At 32.6% G+C, this 18,013-nt stretch overlaps 2 long non-coding RNA genes across 4 annotated transcripts in view; one reads left to right on the top strand and one right to left on the bottom strand.

Annotated features, from left to right (window-relative positions):
- The window catches only part of LOC143253709 (uncharacterized), a 397,296-nt gene that overhangs the window by 65,852 nt on the left and 313,431 nt on the right, over window positions 1-18,013 (top strand). The gene's annotated exons all lie outside the window — the stretch shown is intronic.
- On the bottom strand, window positions 10,200-17,723 carry LOC143251465 (uncharacterized). The gene is made up of 2 exons (XR_013028575.1): window positions 17,414-17,723; window positions 10,200-10,434 (listed from the first exon to the last, which is right to left on the bottom strand). It is a non-coding gene; the product is annotated as an uncharacterized LOC143251465 (long non-coding RNA).

The following is an 18,013-nucleotide window of genomic DNA, read 5'->3' as shown; positions in this document are numbered from 1 at the left end:
TAATACAACAAACTAAGCTTTTTCCGTTACTTTCGTCTTTTTTGGCGTTAATGCATTGCTATAAAATAACAAACACTTGGCAATAACAATGCTCTAAAAATTACACAAGTATATCACAATATGATGTTGCAACGCATTCATGTGATGTAATGGAATTATCAGTTACACGTATGTGGAGAAAATGGAAAAGTTGTATAAATGCTAGCAGTTATTGTGATATAGTATCGTGTCAGTTGTTTACATTCTTTTGAAGACTACTGCAGTAAAAATGAACTATATTTACACTTTTTGTAACAGCTTTTTAGAGGCTCCGATGTCTTTTATACTGAATACCAAATAAGAGGCGTGCTTTAAGATCTGGGGTAGGAAGCTGTTTATTAAGATGTGTAAACAATCCTGTGAACAATGACTACATAATCTATGAAAGGTAGTATAGGAAATTACTGAATATCAACAAGCCATTATCTTTAGGGTGGTTACTTGTTACGCATGTAAGATATTCCCTTAATGTTCTTACTGGCAAACAAGGCTTAATAAATTTAAAATTATTAATGGAAACGGAAATATTGCTCGTGCTTAGGTTTTAGAAATGTGATGTTCTTGAATAAACTTGTCCCACTTTCTACTGCAGTAAGAAGCTGAGAAACAAAAAAACACTGATTTTGATACTTATGTCCAACAATCGATTTTATACGAGACATTTCTTGCATAGATTTTTTATCTATATATCAGGATTGAATAAAGTACTGCCAGTTTTATCGATCATTTTGAACACTATTACTATCATGCATTATAAACCAATAAATTGTGAAGGCAGACCAGTAAGGGTAAACATGTAACTGGTAAACAAGAAGCCCTTTTATGAACTACTGTTTATTTTCATATGTCATCAATAATGATACAAGCTTCAATATCATATTACCTTCACATAAATCAACTTTCGTTTAAACCAAGTAATACAAAATGCACAGTACATGTATATTTTTCTTCTGTAAATATAAGCACGTTCTGATGCTGCTCTTATTTCTACATATCTATGTTTAAGAGCACTATGACTACATGATTGCAAGCATATCATTTAATGTGTTACGGTTAAGAAGTACATCTCTTTTGCGAGTGTTTCTGTGAACAACTGTCGGTAAAGTGCAGGTGTTTTGTGGTCAGTAATTATCTGATTTCTCTCTACTTGACTCTCATGGCGTTGAACATTTGCGTTATGATTGTTTACAACGCTCGTTAAATTAGTTTGCTCGTAAAAAGTGTTTAGGGAAACCGAAAAATGTTCTGTAAATATTTGATTTTTAACCTAGCTTGTATTGGTTTTAACTAAGGCATTACGACAAACTGACTTTGCTCTTGATTATTTTGAATGAAATTTTCTTTTGTCAACACTGTTTGTTATTGTGGTCATGGAACAACACTCAAGTCAGATTGGATTTACTTTCTAAGATTATTTACTTTTCGTTTAGAGTACTCTCTCTTAAACTGTAAAGTTATAAAGTATAATTTTTGCTCGAGATAAAACAAGGTCTGTGGACTTTTTGAATGGTATTTCCAGTGAAATGTTTTAATGCTTACGTAATGATGCATCGAGCATGTATTTTGCAAGGTTTGAGTTGAGTTTCATATAGCAAATTGTGGATAATTTTGGAGAATTGTTAACAATTATAAACAACAAATAGAGGAATCATATAAGACCTGCTTTTGTTTTTCGCGTGTGCTAATAACAACAATAATGAAAAACGCACAGTGTGCTGTGATATTACCATTAGTCACTCTTTCTTCTACATGTAATTGTTTGTTGTATAATATATATGCACTGTAATTTTTTTACCATTTATATCTGTGTTATTTACTTCAATACTGAGTTTCTGTTTTTACCTTTACTTTTCATACCAGCAGCAATATTTATTGTTTGTTTAAACCTGTGTTATATTAATACTAACTAATACTATGCTCGTAAATGTAATAATCAGATGCAACTAACAGTTATTTACCCTTTGCTTCTATCACATATGTCCTCAGCCATAATAACATTCGTGTGATTTTGTACCAACATATACCTGTTATCTTTAAGTTGGTTGTTTATTATACAAAAATGTTTGTCAACTGTCGAAAACTATCGTTTGACCACATCGTGTGCTTCCTTATTCAATATCGACATTCCATTACTCCTTGTTTTCACCTAAGTTCAAAGTGTTCCCTTTACTCTAACAACTATGACGCGTCTTGCTTTCCAACAGTAATGTGTACACGCCTTTTTTACTCATGTTTGAGTGGAATTATGAACTAGTTATGCGGATCAGTGCTCCATGTATTTATGTTTTACGATGGTACCACTTGCCCTAGTGTATAGTTTTGTGCTGCTTTGACTGTAATGGATATTCTAGATTCCAGAGCAACTACCGTATCTGTTGTCTGTGTGAATTTAGCTCTCGCACATTATGTACCATTTGCATCTGCGATATACACATCAAAATCAAATTTTACCCCTTTACCTGCAGTTTTTACACAAAAGAAACAACCATTCATCTCAAAATATCTTCTGGTCTATTTGCAGTTTATATACCCTCTACCAATTATCACCCTTCCATTTTACTGTTCGTAATATAACCATGCACTCTTGTTTTTGTTCAGGGCCTGGCATGGCCTAGCGCGTTAAGGCGTGCGCTTCGTAATCTGAGGGTGGCGGGTTTGCGCCCGAGTCGCGCCAAATATGCTCGCCCTCCCAGCCGTGGGGGCGTTATAATGTTACGGTCAATCCCACTATTCGTTGGTAAAAGAGTAGCCCAAGAGTTGGCGGTGGGTGGTGATGACTAGCTGCCTTCCCTCTGGTCTTACACTGCTAAATTAGGGACGGCTAGCACAGATAGCCCTCGAGTAGCTTTGTGCGAAATTCAAAAAAACAAACAAACAAACATTGTTTTTGTTCTTTTTAGTGCCCACTTGGTAACTGTAATTAATATTAATTATCCTTTGTTTTCGTAGTATTTCTTTAAACGGGTTTTCCTGTGGCTAATTATTATTATTATTTACTCTTATATATATATTTTTACTCATTGAATTTTTTTCATCAAGAACAACATACCCAGTTGTACGTCCAGTTTTATTACAATGTTGTTTATTTTTTCTGTTCGTGTAGTTTCGAAATCAAACTACACGAGAGACCGTACTTTCTTGTTACTTGTATTTTTCAACTGTTTTTCTGTCTGGAGAAAATAGTAGAAAATATTTAATTATTTAAAAGATAATTTACTGTGACCTAGTGTTTATTATGGTAATGTGACAGACTACAGTCACGTTATTGTGTTTTCTATAATAACTTGTTTGGCGGTTTATATTGATGGGAAGTTTGCTACGGATTTCATTAGAGCACTAAATATGTCTTTATTTTATAAACTAAAGTATGGTTAAAATATCTTTTGTAATTCATTACTTGATCATCTAGCATCAATATGTAAACAGAATAGGTGTAAAAAATATTCAAACAGAAGTGTATAGGGAGCTTGAATTGTACTAAATAGCAACAGAACAAACTATTTTTACCTCTGATGCAATTAAAATTTTATACTACTTAATATACCTGAATAAACTGAATTGCACCTTGAATATATTACAGTTGCACTAAAATTATTTTTTTGTTTTGTACCTGTGACTTTTTTTTTTTTTAATTTAACATTCAAGTTTCTTCATGAACATTTTGCATCAATAAAGTTAAGTCTTGCAGTATACACTGGAGTTGAAAATAAATCTTAACAATGCCAAGTATACTATTCCAATAGTGGATATGACAACAGATATCAAAACAATTCTTGATGACGAGAAACCCACTTGAAATCAAAATGTACAAATTACTATAGGTATAAAGGTGTTCCTTTATACTGATTTAATTCTGGTTTTAGTTGTTGTATAAGTAAGGCTTCTTTGATTTTGTGTTTGTTTATATTTGTTTCCCTACTTAGTATATGGGTGCTTTCTACGGTTATGCTGTGTTTACTTGATTTACAGTGTTCAAAAACGTGTGAAGGTTTGTTTTTTGTTTTCTTTGAATTTAGTTTCAATTTTTCTGCTTGTTTCTCCAATATAAAAACTGTGGCAGTTGTTGCATTGTATTTGATAAATTATGTTGGTGTTTTGTTTGTCAGTGTAGTTTTTACGTAGTATGAACTTTAGTTTTGTATCTGGTTTTTGAATAAATTTGGTGTTTACTGGAATGTTGTGTTTTGTTAAGTTTTTTCCAAACGTTGGTTATTTTTTCGCTGATGTCGGGAACATATAGTATACAGCAGTGTAAGGTTTTGTAGTTTGTTTTATCTTGATTTATTATTGTTTGTTCATTGTTCGTGTAGGTGTGTGCGTATAATTTTTTCCACGATTTTGGAGGAAATTTGTTGATCTTGATGAAATGTTGTTTTATATTTTTAATTTCATCTTCAATTTTCTTGGGTGAGCTTAGTTTTATGGCTGTATTTATTTCGTGTCTTAATATGTTGAGTTTTGTTTTGTTTCATGTGCTGAGTCCCAGGGAATGTGTGTATAATCCAGTATGGATGACTTTTTTGTGGATTTCTGTTTTGAGTTGTGTATCGGTTCTTGTGATCTTGAAGTTAAGAAATGGTATTTGGTTAGTTTTTCTGTTCACAGGTAGCTTAATGTTGGGGTTTATGGAGTTAACGTGGTTAAAAAATCTAAGTGTGTGTTCTGTACATGTGAATTCAGTAACTGTATCATCAACATACCTGTACCAGTATGGTGGTGGGTGTAAAGATGGAATGATCGCTTGTGATTCAAGGATACAGATGTCAAAAAATACTTATGATTTTGAGGAATTTGAACGATGATATAAAACACGGGCCAGGGTTTTAAATTAACTTCTAAAAAGGATATTTTACGCAAGATGAATGGATGATTGAAATGTAGTAACAAATACAACTTAATTTTTAACATTTCTCGTGTAACTTGTTGGCTAGATTTATAATTTATATATTTATTATTGATAGCTATGTAAAATTTTGATTATTTCCACACAATGACTGTGCATATTGTGAAGCTATATTGAATAATATATATGCCAGTCCGTCAGTAGTACTTCATAGTGGTTAACAATGCTTACTGTTAATATTGTTTGTTCAGGAGTCTAGAGTTGTTGAGGTTCAAAGATGTACTGATTATATAGTTGTAAAATGTATTAAGAAATGATATTAATAGCTAATTGTGGAAATATGTGACTAATGATGGAATTGGGAAGCTGTTTTATAACTGAATATTTAACGTTAAAACAACAGATGCTACGAAATGCCAACAGTTACACCTAAAACAATGGCAATGCTAATATTGATGTTCTCGTACTCTTCGTATAAATAAACTTTTATTTAAACTATAAATAATTTGTTTGGCGAAAGCACGAAATGAAATAGTACATTCTCTCTAAATTCGGAAATCATTAATGCTTGTCTTGACATTAGTGGCGTGCTACTTATTGCTCACAACTTTTTTGTGAATTGATATTACAGAACTATGTTACGTATTACAATTTCAAATAGCCTAAAACTGAGTTTAGTTGTAATTTAGATGATTGATACACACAGTTTTTTTTCTAATACAATTATATTTTAATATACAAACCATAATACCATAACGGTTATTACAGATAATGATCTATATACAAATGTTTTACAAACTTACATACAGTATCAAGTCTTCTTTATGGTCTAGAACTTCCTTGATATCTTATCGAGGGCTAACGATTAGCGAGTTGATTTTGAACTTTTAGTTTTTCATTCCTGAAGCTATATAATGTCTTCGTAATAATTATAATGTCCGATGTGAATTCGCTTAGGTTAAATGATTTGTAATGTTTGAAATCTATAAATGTGCCTTATCAGATATATGAAGTTTCCGATAAATAAGCGTTTATCACAGTTATAGCTTCCAAGGTTTATAGTACACTAACTACACCAAACTAATAAAATACATATTGTATTTTGGCGCGTCGAGTTGATTACGTTTATAGGCGTGAAAAAACTTTCTAGAAATTTCAGTTTGCACAACAATATAGACGATACAAGTGTTTACGTATACAGAAATTGTTGATTCGTACACTCGAGAACCTTCGAGAATTTTGTGATACAGCTTTAACAGTACAAGTTACCACAGATAATACAATCAATAACATATTCCATAACAATATCCAAGATCGACTCTATTCTAAGAAACATAAGACTGAAGACGTTACTAACACAGTACAATCAGATGTAAGTGCAACACGCTTATATAATAGTTATAGATTTAAACTTAAAGGCTTCTCTGAAATACGAAAAGATTTAAACAGAAATCAAAATAGAGGAATATTTTTATTGTATAAATCTGACCTTAGTCACGTCCCCAAACGCATGTATAACAGTAGATGTTGTAATCGTAAATAATTCTACAGTAACGGTAGCAGGAATATAAAGTCGTGTTCAATGTCTTATTCTTCAGCGTCATCCTTCCTAAGAATAAGCTCCAGATTTGTTGTTAATTTCTACTAAAATGTTTATTTAATGTTACTGAAGACTATAATGTGACAATTAAATATTGAAAGTAATTCCTTAGGCTATAAATAAATAACTAGTGGTATCCAATAAATATAGGCGGTTAAAGCGAAAAGATTGAATTTGTATTTATTTACACTGCAATTAAAAACAAAATTGAGTAGTTTTAGGATTAAGTGTGACGGTTTTTTCTGATGTAATCTTCTTAAAAACTAATGCACACAGTAAGATTAACAGTTTTCTATTTTCACTTCTATGACGCCATCGGGTAGCAAATAACTTACAAAACAAAAACATCACATTTCTTCCTTTGTTTTTAAACCAAGGAGTTAATTTTCCTTCTTACTATAAGTGAACTTGTTTCATTAACAGTATGTATCCTAAGCTCTTTGTGCTTTTGTTTTTAAGAATTCTATACTCTTCACGTCGATTATATCCGTGTTTTTTTCCCTCCGCTAATCATCTAATTATAGCGTAACTTTGTGTTTCTTAAATAATTGTGGTTTTCGTCTCTCCTTTCATAGTTTTCACTGCAAAAACTACTTGCATTGCTATTATTTTGCAAGTTTTTGTTAATATCCTGTAGTTTATATAAATACTATAAATTCCGTACCCTTTATATCTAAACGTTACCCAGCACGTGTATTGAGTAATTACTGGCAGTTAGTTGACATTAGTTTCTCATGATACCATTGAATACAGTGTGATCAGTATGCCTTCTCAGGGACATTTATTAAATATAACATAAGTTGCAATATAACAGTATAAAGTATACAATATCCGTGATGGGGAGTTGGAGAATAAATAGAGGGAATAACTTCCATTTTAGTTTTACATATCTTGTGTTGGAAAAGAACGGATCGGCTCCAAGGGAAAGAGGAGGCTGATTTTAAAATTATTTACCAATTTAGATGTGGTATCTTGATTTGTTTAAGTATGATGTGTATTGTTCCCCCAGCATGTTTTACTGTATTGGAGTTGGAAGTAAATTACTTTTTCGAATGTTGTTAAATAGTGGCAATATTTGAATAACAAACATAAACTGAAAATAATGCATAAATATCACTACTTTAGGGCATGTTTCATATATTTGAATTTTTGTAATGTTTTAAATCGTTAAATAATAATTTGCTTATGAAAAAGTAGTTAATCTTGTACCTTTCACTGTTTTTTTTTTTTTTTTATCTGCTACACATAAAGTATTTTATATTTTGAAGGAACCTAAGTATACCAGGAATATTAAACCAAAAATAGAAAATACAAAAATAAAACAATCATTAAAAATAGGAGAGGAAAGGATCAGCTGTGAGGGGAGGAGGAGGCTGATATAACTTAACTTTTGTCTCTGAATTAAAGCTGAGTTTTACATTTAACTGTAAAATATCTAGAAACTAGAAACATCAATTAAAATAAGTGTATGGAAACGGATAAGTAATGCTAACATTATTATTTAATGTTACTTTAAAAAGGTACACCTGGTAAAAGTTGTTACAAACTTGTTAAATATACAACTCCATGACTGAGAAAAATCGTGATGTAACAAGAAATATAATAAAGAATGGTTTTGTTTTATATTCATTTGTGTTTGTCTTGTATTTTACCATTCCAAGAAATTCACTTTTTTGAAGCAGAAATCCAATAACACGATATTACTCCCCAAAAAAAAGTTGACAATAAAATATTGTTAGTCTTTCAAAGATCATTTAAATCAGTGATAGACTGAAAAAGTTCAATTAGTTTTTAATGTCCATGTTAAATCATAGGGTTCAGGTTATTAATTTAAATTTGAAAAGTACGAAATATAAACTAAATATCTTTAATTTCAAGAAATAATTCGCAGTCAAGTTTGTCATTATAAGTTTTGGAGATGTTAAAAGTTCTTTATTTCAAACCCTTATGACTGTCAACTACACTTTAAACTTCTAAGTAAAACGCAACTCCTGAAAACATTGTTAAATCAATAAATCCACTGGTGTAAATGTGTTTCCCAAATATCATGATACTTCATAGGATATACAAGGTCCACTCAGCTACTGAATATCATGATACTTCATAGGATATACAAGGTCCACTCAGCTACTGAATATCATGATACTTCATAGGACATACAAGGTCCACTCAGCTACTGAATATCATGATACTTCATAGGACATACAAGGTCCACTCAGCTACTGAATATCATGATACTTCATAGGACATACAAGGTCCACTCAGCTACTGAATATCATGATACTTCATAGGACATACAAGTTCCACTCAGCTACAATATCATGATACTTCATAGGACATACAAGTTCCACTCAGCTACTGAATATCATGATACTTCATAGGACATACAAGGTCCACTCAGCTACTGAATATCATGATACTTCATAGGACATACAAGGTCCACTCAGCTACTGAATATCATGATACTTCATAGGATATACAAGGTCCACTCAGCTACTGAATATCATGATACTTCATAGGACATACAAGGTCCACTCAGCTACTGAATATCATGATACTTCATAGGACATACAAGGTCCACTCAGCTACTGAATATCATGATACTTCATAGGACATACAAGGTCCACTCAGCTACTGAATATCATGATACTTCATAGGACATACAAGGCCCACTCAGCTACTGAATATCATGATACTTCATAGGACATACAAGGCCCACTCAGCTACTGAATATCATGATACTTCATAGGACATACAAGGCCCACTCAGCTACTGAATATCATGATACTTCATAGGACATAGGACATACAAGGCCCACTCAGCTACTGAATATCATGATACTTCATAGGACATACAAGGATACTTCCACTCAGCTACTGAATATCATGATACTTCATAGGACATACAAGGTCCACTCAGCTACTGAATATCATGATACTTCATAGGACATACAAGGTCCACTCAGCTACTGAATATCATGATACTTCATAGGACATACAAGGTCCACTCAGCTACTGAATATCATGATACTTCATAGGACATACAAGGCCCACTCAGCTACTGAATATCATGATACTTCATAGGACATACAAGGTCCACTCAGCTACTGAATATCATGATACTTCATAGGATATACAAGGTCCACTCAGCTACTGAATATCATGATACTTCATAGGATATACAAGGCCCACTAAGCTACTGAATCACAATCACTAGAATGCGCTTTCATTGATTTGTGATTATTATCATAACCGAGTAATCACAATAACAAAAAACTTTAGTATTTAACCTTTATTCGTGTAATTGTACATTACACTTTTAATATTGGTGTTTAAAAATGGTGAGCGACGCTAACATGGCATCTGATTTGAATTTATTTTGGTAAAGAGTTACAGTACATTTCAAATGTGTTCAGGAAACAGTTGTAAGCGTTATATAGTTGCACGATGTCGAATTTCCAAAATACTTGTAAATAAATGTGCCATGAATGCAAAATAATAGTACACCTCTAATTTTGAGCTATTGACCAAAGGAAGACAAGCCGGTCAGTCACTAGCACCTCACTATTCAACATTCACGCTAAAAAAAAGTTGCTTTTCAACCACAAGCTGAGAAATTAAATTATAAATGGATGTGATCTGGAACCACGCATAAACTCAAAGGTCAGCGGAAATATACGACATTAAAAGGCACGTGAAATAAACACGAAAAAATGGGGACAACAGTTTTACAATATATATTTTAAACAAGAAAAACTGTGAAAAATACTAGTTCACGATATACATTTCAACCAAGCATTGTCTAGGAATTTTTTAAAATTAAAGTAGTAATATCAGTGGAAAACCACGAAGGGTGCACAGATCGATGTGGGACAGCGGTGAGTCTTCGGAGTTACAACTAAAATCAGGGGTTGGATTCCCCTCGGTGAACACAGATCGTCGATGTGACGTTGCTATAAACAAAACGCAAACAAATACACAAATCGATGTATATGATAGACTCTTACTCTCAAGATTAATTACACTACTAAATGTTAATTAAATTTTAACAGGTTTACTAAGATATCTACAAATTAACTTCAGATGTCTTAGGATCGCAAAACCGAATTCACAAAACTTTTCTCAAAGATATAGTATCTTGTTACACAAAATATCACCACATCTCAAACCAGTTTAATACTGACAATATTGCTGCTGTCGCTTATGAAATGTCATGCAGTACTGGTCTAAGCTTTATAGGAACACATCTTAAAAACAAATTTTATTCTTTGATGAAGGTAAGTTTTGAAAAGAAAGATATTGTTAAACTTCACATCTAATACAAGATTTCTCATCTTTTTCTCTCAATAATAAGAGCGATATGTGTTTAGACCACAGATTAACTGATGTCTAACGGAAAAACGAAGGTTCCAATAAAATGCAGCTTCAGAATGGTTTAGGAAAGATTAAAAGAATCATGAACAATAAAGTAAAACAAAAACAAGTGTAGTTTAAAACATAATTAGTTTATTTAATACAAAAACTCGCCAGTGTCCCTTCATGTCGTCTGAGTGGTGGGTTAGATAACAGTAGGAGAAGAAATCGAGTCCATTGATTTGCCACTGGTAAATTTACGTACAGATGACACTGAAATCCAGTGTTTAATTTTCAATGTGAACATAATACATATAAATCGTATTATGTAGTGTTGTAGATATGGTAACACCTGGAATTGTAAAATCTAAATGCTTCTACGTGTTTCAGTAGGTTACCAAAATCAAATTAACTCTGTTATTGTATGCAAGTTCCTTTAAAGTTCACACAAACATAAGTCTAATTCAAGTCCAGGTGAAGTCTACATAAGTTCTACTGTGTCAGGTTTAAACTTTGTCCCAAATATGACAATAAATATTTGTGTTCCTGACTCAAGAAACAGTGGCTGGTGCCTGTTAGATGAACTGGTCAATGGGCAGTGAAGATCATGGGCGAGTTCATCAACAGCTACTGTCCGATTCGCCAATAAGAATAAATTTGCAAGATAACTAAAAATCACGTGGTTATTTTTAAAATGAAAATGCTTGAGTGTCAGAATAAATTGTTACAAATACATGCGGCTGTTTAATATAGTTCAAGAGTCACTTGTAATAATCTCTGTTTGTTAACTGTTTGCTATATCTGAATAATAAATCAGTTTCCTCTTCTTACAAACTTTCAAGCTAGAGATATATACCTATGTTAAAGCCACAGATAGGCGTGCTAAAGGTGAAAAGCTCTCCTGGATGAGTAGTGGCTATCTGAAGACTTCTATAGCAAAATATGGGTACAATCATACATTGTGGTGGCATTTTATGTAGTTGACACCATTATAAATTTTCACATAAAACCACAGACAAATATCTGACCTTCGAACTTTGTTGAACATAAATGTCATATCTATTCTACAGTAGGGATTTTCTAAAACTATTAAAGGTGTAAATTTTATGATTTAAGGTGTTGGAAAAATTCACCAATCAACGGGAGTAAGGGAGTTTAACCTTGAATGTGGGATATTCCCGCCAAATGTGGAAAACGTAGAAGCTCTTTATTAAACCCTTGTAAGATATTGGCATTTCCTTTTGCTGAAGACAATACATACCTTATGTATCCTGTAAAAAGTCTTAAAATAAAAATAAAACCCTGTAACCCGAGATGGACGTTCTTTTGAGGCAAACTGTAAAAAGTCAATAGTTTGTAATTGATATACTTGTGCGTCCTTCTGAGAACATAAATATGTTTATTTTTTCAGAAAAAAGGTATTATTTGAACATGGAACATTTACTACAGTGGTCTAAGAATATATTTTCTGTTGAATTAAAAGCAAATCTGATACGTAAGCAATTTATTATGCAGATTTTCCATTGAATGAGCCTCCCCATCCGTTAGGTCAGCAGTGAATTTACAACTCTTTTTTTCGACATTTAAGTTCCTAAGGTGGATAGAGTACAGATAATCCATTTTATAGTTTTGACTAAGAATACAAGAACAAGAATCATCGAATGATTATATTATAATAAAGGCTTGTTTTCACTTTGATAAAGTTACTTGCATGTGCTTAACACTAACTGTAGTTCAGTTCACTTTTTTTATGCTGTGTGTCTAACAGCTTAAATTCTTATAATTTTTGTCCTTCAATAGCTATTAATTAGCCTGAATTGTGCATCTAAGATGTCAATCTTCGAATTGCCTTCAGGACAGCATTAGGACTTAAGAAGCTTTTATTTGTTTAGAATTAAGCACAAACCCAACAATGGGCTATCTGTGCTCTGCCCACCACGGGTAACAAAACCCGATGTTTAGCAATGTGTTTAAGAAGCACAAAAATGTTTTATTTTAGATGAATCACAGGCACTCTGATTTAATTTTAGGCACTTTCAGTCGTAAATTCATTAAATTGAACGAGTCTATACTGCAGCAACTTTCGTAGAGTTGTGAAAATTTTGTTAAGTAAGAAGTTGCTTAAGTCCAATTCCTACTTCATTAGATGTGAATTAAACCCCCCGCCCCTAACAATGTACCTCATCGAACAGAAAAATAAAAAATTGTGGAAATAATTTAAATTAGTATTGGACCAACTATTAGTTAAAATCATTAATGCCACGAATCCATTAGAGATAGATATAAATTTTCAAACAATAATTAAGTGCCTTATTAAAGCAACTAAACGGTACCAAAACAAACACCAAAAATGATTATACATAATGCTAATTACGAAGACAATACAAGGAAAACATAGATCAATCAATCAAGATACAAATAAATGCTCTAAGAAACATAAAACGAACAAAAGTTAAACTTCTAAAACAAGAACAATGAAACCAATTATATTCCCATCTAAACGGAAAATAGAACCAAACAATTCTGAACCTATCCAAAGAGATTCACAAACGTAGAAAATACAACACGTAAATTCCTACCACTAAAAATCAATAACACTATAGCACACGAACAAAGCTAAGGCAGAAGCCTTCTAACAACACTTAGAAAACACATCACGAACCAGACATAAATACACGCTTTTACAATGAAGTAAATCAATATGTAAGAAATAACTCATATGTACAAACCACTACTCTCAAGAAACATAAATAACTTTAAAACAACAAATGAAAATAAAAACTATTAGTATACAGCACAAATGATGATAATGGAAATAACCTAAACAGAAGTTTTACAAACAACAGAGTTCTAGGAAACGACAACATAAAACATTACCAGCCATTTTCCTCAAAAAGGCACTCAGACTGTTTGAACACCCGACGGCGCTTTTTAATATTTCTAAGACCTGGATACATATCTTTTTTTTTTTTGGAAACAAGTGAATGTCTTAATTTTCTATAAAGAAGAGAAACTATTCAATAAACCGAATGGCTATCATCCAATCAGTTTGACCAAAACAACAGACGTAATTCTAGAAACGAATATTAGTAACAGACTCTATACATTTCTAGAGACTGTTTAAAACGAATATTAGTAACAGACTCTATACATTTCTAGAGACTGTTTGTTTGTTTTGGAATTTCGTATATGTAAATTTTGTATATGTAAATAAATATTTATTGTAATCACTCTTTTATATAAAAATAGCAAAAGTTGTTCATAACTGAAAGAATACCTTACAGAAATGGTAGTAAATAAAACTTGACCAAGATGAAATTTCTACAAATTATGTTATTTTTATATGTAGTATCTCTATGAATTCTCAGCTTTGGATTGTTTGTTTGATTTTTTGAATTTTGCACAAAGCTACTCGAGGGCTATCTGTGCTAGCCATCCCTAATTTAGCAGTGTAAGACTAGAGGGAAGGCAGCTAGTCATCACCACTCACCGCCAACTCTTGGGCTACTCTTTTACCAACAAATAGTGGGATTAACCGTCAAATTATACACCCCCACGGTTGGGAGGGCGAGCATGTTTAGCGCGACGCGGGCGCGAACCCGCGACCCTCGAATTACGAGTCGCACGCCTTACGCGCTCGGCCATGCCAGGCCTTCTAGAGACAATATTTAAACTATCAGAAGTACAAAACGGATTCAGAAAATGCAGACAAATGAACAATCATTTAGTTAGCTTAACTGAATCAATTATAGATCCTTTAAAAAAAAATAATGCACAGTCGTATGGTTTCTCTACATTAAGAAAGCATTCGACATTAATAGTCTTAGATTATGCATGTATGCCAGAAATGGAACTACCAGGCAGTATTATTTGCTGTCTGTCCAACTTTCTGAAAAACAGAAAAAGCAGAATTAGTGTTGAAGGAGTCTGATGCATGTGTACCATAGACTGAAATTTTTAGCATTATTCTATTCATTATGTATCTTAATAATATCCCTCTAAAACACCCAAATCACGCATTCTTGTTACAATTTGCAGACGATATGGCAGTCTGGAACAGTTCTCCCATACAATCTTTAGCTGCCACAATTCTGCAACCTTATTTAAAATAAATGTCTCAAAGAATCAATTAGTAGGTTTTACAAAACTAAAAAAACAACACAAAATTGATTAAAAAGAACTGTAAATGGTCAGAACACTTCTTCAGACTTCGACATCAGCAAAATTCCTAGGACTAACATATAACTTTAAATTAATGTGGATTAAACATTTAAATAATATCAAAACCAAGATTTGGCAAATCATGAATTATGCCAGGAGTTTAACGGGTAAAGACAGTGGCGAGACAGTTGAAAACATAATAAAAATTTACAAAACATATATACGTCCAGTGATTGAATATGTATCACTTGCGTGGATTAACAAAGTTCCTGAACAAATGAAAACTAAATTTCGAGCAACATAGGAAAACTAAATGAAACAAAATTATAAATACTAGAGACTCGTAAAATACCTAGAAACTAAATCAATATTTCCAGAAATACAAAACGATTTTCGAAAAGCAAAACAAAGAACGGACCATCTAGTCAGATTAACGGAAAAAAGTAATATACAGTTTTAATAATGAATAAATAAAATTTTATAGTGTCGCATGGTTCCTGGATGAAAAATAAACATTAGATGAAATGTGGCATAATGGATTCAGATACAAACTGTCCAGGATGTGACTCCCTAAAGAAATTATTCACTGGGTTTCTAACTTACTGGATTGAATCCCCGTCACACCAAACATGCTCGCCTTTTCAATCGTGGGGGCATTATAATGTGACGGTCAATCCCGCTATTCCTTGGTAAAATAATAGCCCAAGAGTTGGCGGTGGGTGGTGATGACTAGTTGCCTTTCCTCTAGTCTTACACTGCTACATTAGGAACCTCGTGTAACTCTGCGCGAAATTCAAAACAAACCAAACCAAACTGGAAGATAAGATCATCAGAGCTAATGCTGGGTAAACCTACTCCAATTGCTGCACAACGGAGGCGGGCGTTGCTCGGGGAAAAGTATTTAGTCTTACCGTTTTTATTATCTCTGTCAGCAACATACCACTTTTAAAAATCCAAAACATACCTTCTGTTCACAGTTCACAGATGACATTGCTATCTGGAAGTATGCTCCAAACTCAACAAGAGCAACATACAATATATATAAAACTACTAAACGAAATCGAACAGTATTACAATAAATGGAGAATTAAGATTAATGCTTAAAAAACACAAGACGTGTTATTAATAAAAACAGAATTTTTCCTCAGGATTTTACTCAACTGTACAATTATATTTTAACTGGCATTTTTAGCATGTAATGCCTCATATATACAGGCATAGTAACAAATGATCCAAAAAATGAAGAATATTCTAGTAAATACATTTATTTATCAATAAATTTTAATTTAGAAGTTAATTGAATATTGATATGCATCAGATATATTATGTTTGCCAAAAAAGATTGATACTTAAAATTTTCTTTCATGGCACAAGTGTATTTTAATGCACAAACAATGATACAAGTTATAAGGGGCTGGTATGGCCAGGTCGATAAGGCACTCTCTCATAATCTGAGGATGGCGGGTTTGAATTCCCGTCGCAATAAACATGCTCACCCTCTTAACCGTGGGGACGTTATAATGTTACGGTCAATCCCACTATTCGTTGGTAAAATAGTAGCCCAAGAGTTGGCATTAGAGTGATGACTAGCTACCTTCCCTCCAGTCTTACACTGCAACATTATGGACGGCTAGCGCAGATGACGCACGTGTAGCTTTGCTCGAAATTCAAACCAACCAATTTATAATATTGGTTATTACAAATATTGATTTATATACAAAAGTTTTACAAACAATACTGAATCTTCCATCTGGTCTGAAAATGAATATTTTATCAACGGTTCACGAGAACGAATTAATTATATGTTGATATCGGTACACTTCACTTAACGGGTAAGCTGTCTCTCGCTTCTCACACGTGTGACGAAGATAGGCATTGTTTTCATAAAAATATTAACTTCTGAAGTTAATTCTCTAAAGTTAAGCGGTTTGTAATATTCAAAATCTGTAAAGGTTCCTGGTCAAGTATCCACATTTTCCCGAATAATAAGTGTTAATCACAATTATAGCTACCGATGCTCATAGTATACCAACCATATCAATCCAATAATACTAAACTGACTCTCCGCGTGTCGTTTTATAAACGTTAGGCGAGAATCTTAAACTTTCAGTTGGCAACAGTGTAAAACATATATTGTTGATTCTTACACTCGAGAATCTCCTACAAATTAAGAAAACAGGCAGGAATTTGTATCACATATTTAACAATATAAGTTGCATGCATTTCTAAACACATAGCTAACTAAATCAAACATCGATATTAAAATAAATGTATAATATTAATCCATTACAATACTCGAACTTATTTACATAAGATAATTTTCAACTGTACAAGTATTTTTACAAGTTCGTAATTTGTGATAAACATAACACTAGAAAAACCCTCGCATAATATCACATAAAACAATAATAATAATACCAGAGTTATATGTGGATGGATTCTCTCGCAAATAGCAAAATTCTTACGTATTACATTCAACTCGAAATTAACTTAGATAAACAGCACTGAAACCAGAATCTGAAAATAAGGGAGCTACTTTAAGATCCTGACAGGCAACAACCAAGGAGCTTCACCGGAAACCACTTTAAATATATGCACAAGTTCAGTCACAGAATAAGCCTGTAGAACGTGCGTGTAAGTTATTCATGCATAACTTACGTCAATAAATTACGGCAAATGCAAAAATATATTTCATCAAAAGCATAGCGAGTCTCATGCTCAAAATTCAATGTTTCTCCATAAATATTTCAACATGCCGACTCTACCAGACAGACTTATAGATAACTCGCTTCATCATTATACAAAAAATACAAATAAAAATGAAGTGATGAGCAAATTGAAAGGCTATATAATATATAAAAAACCTAGTTCTAAGAACTCCACCCCTCTAAATATCATTCATCATTAATACGATACTTACAGGCCAAATAGTGCTAGGTTAGCTGATTTCTAGACACAAACATAGTTCTATTTTGAAAGGTTTTATTTGTCAAAATAGGATTATATGCGTGTATGTTC

The sequence above is a fragment of the Tachypleus tridentatus genome, chromosome 6 (genome assembly GCF_004210375.1).
Source record: "Tachypleus tridentatus isolate NWPU-2018 chromosome 6, ASM421037v1, whole genome shotgun sequence".
In the NCBI taxonomy this organism is placed as follows: Eukaryota; Metazoa; Arthropoda; class Merostomata; order Xiphosura; family Limulidae; genus Tachypleus; species Tachypleus tridentatus.
The sequence above is the reverse complement of the archived record's forward strand: the minus strand, read 5'-3'. Positions and strand labels throughout refer to the sequence as shown.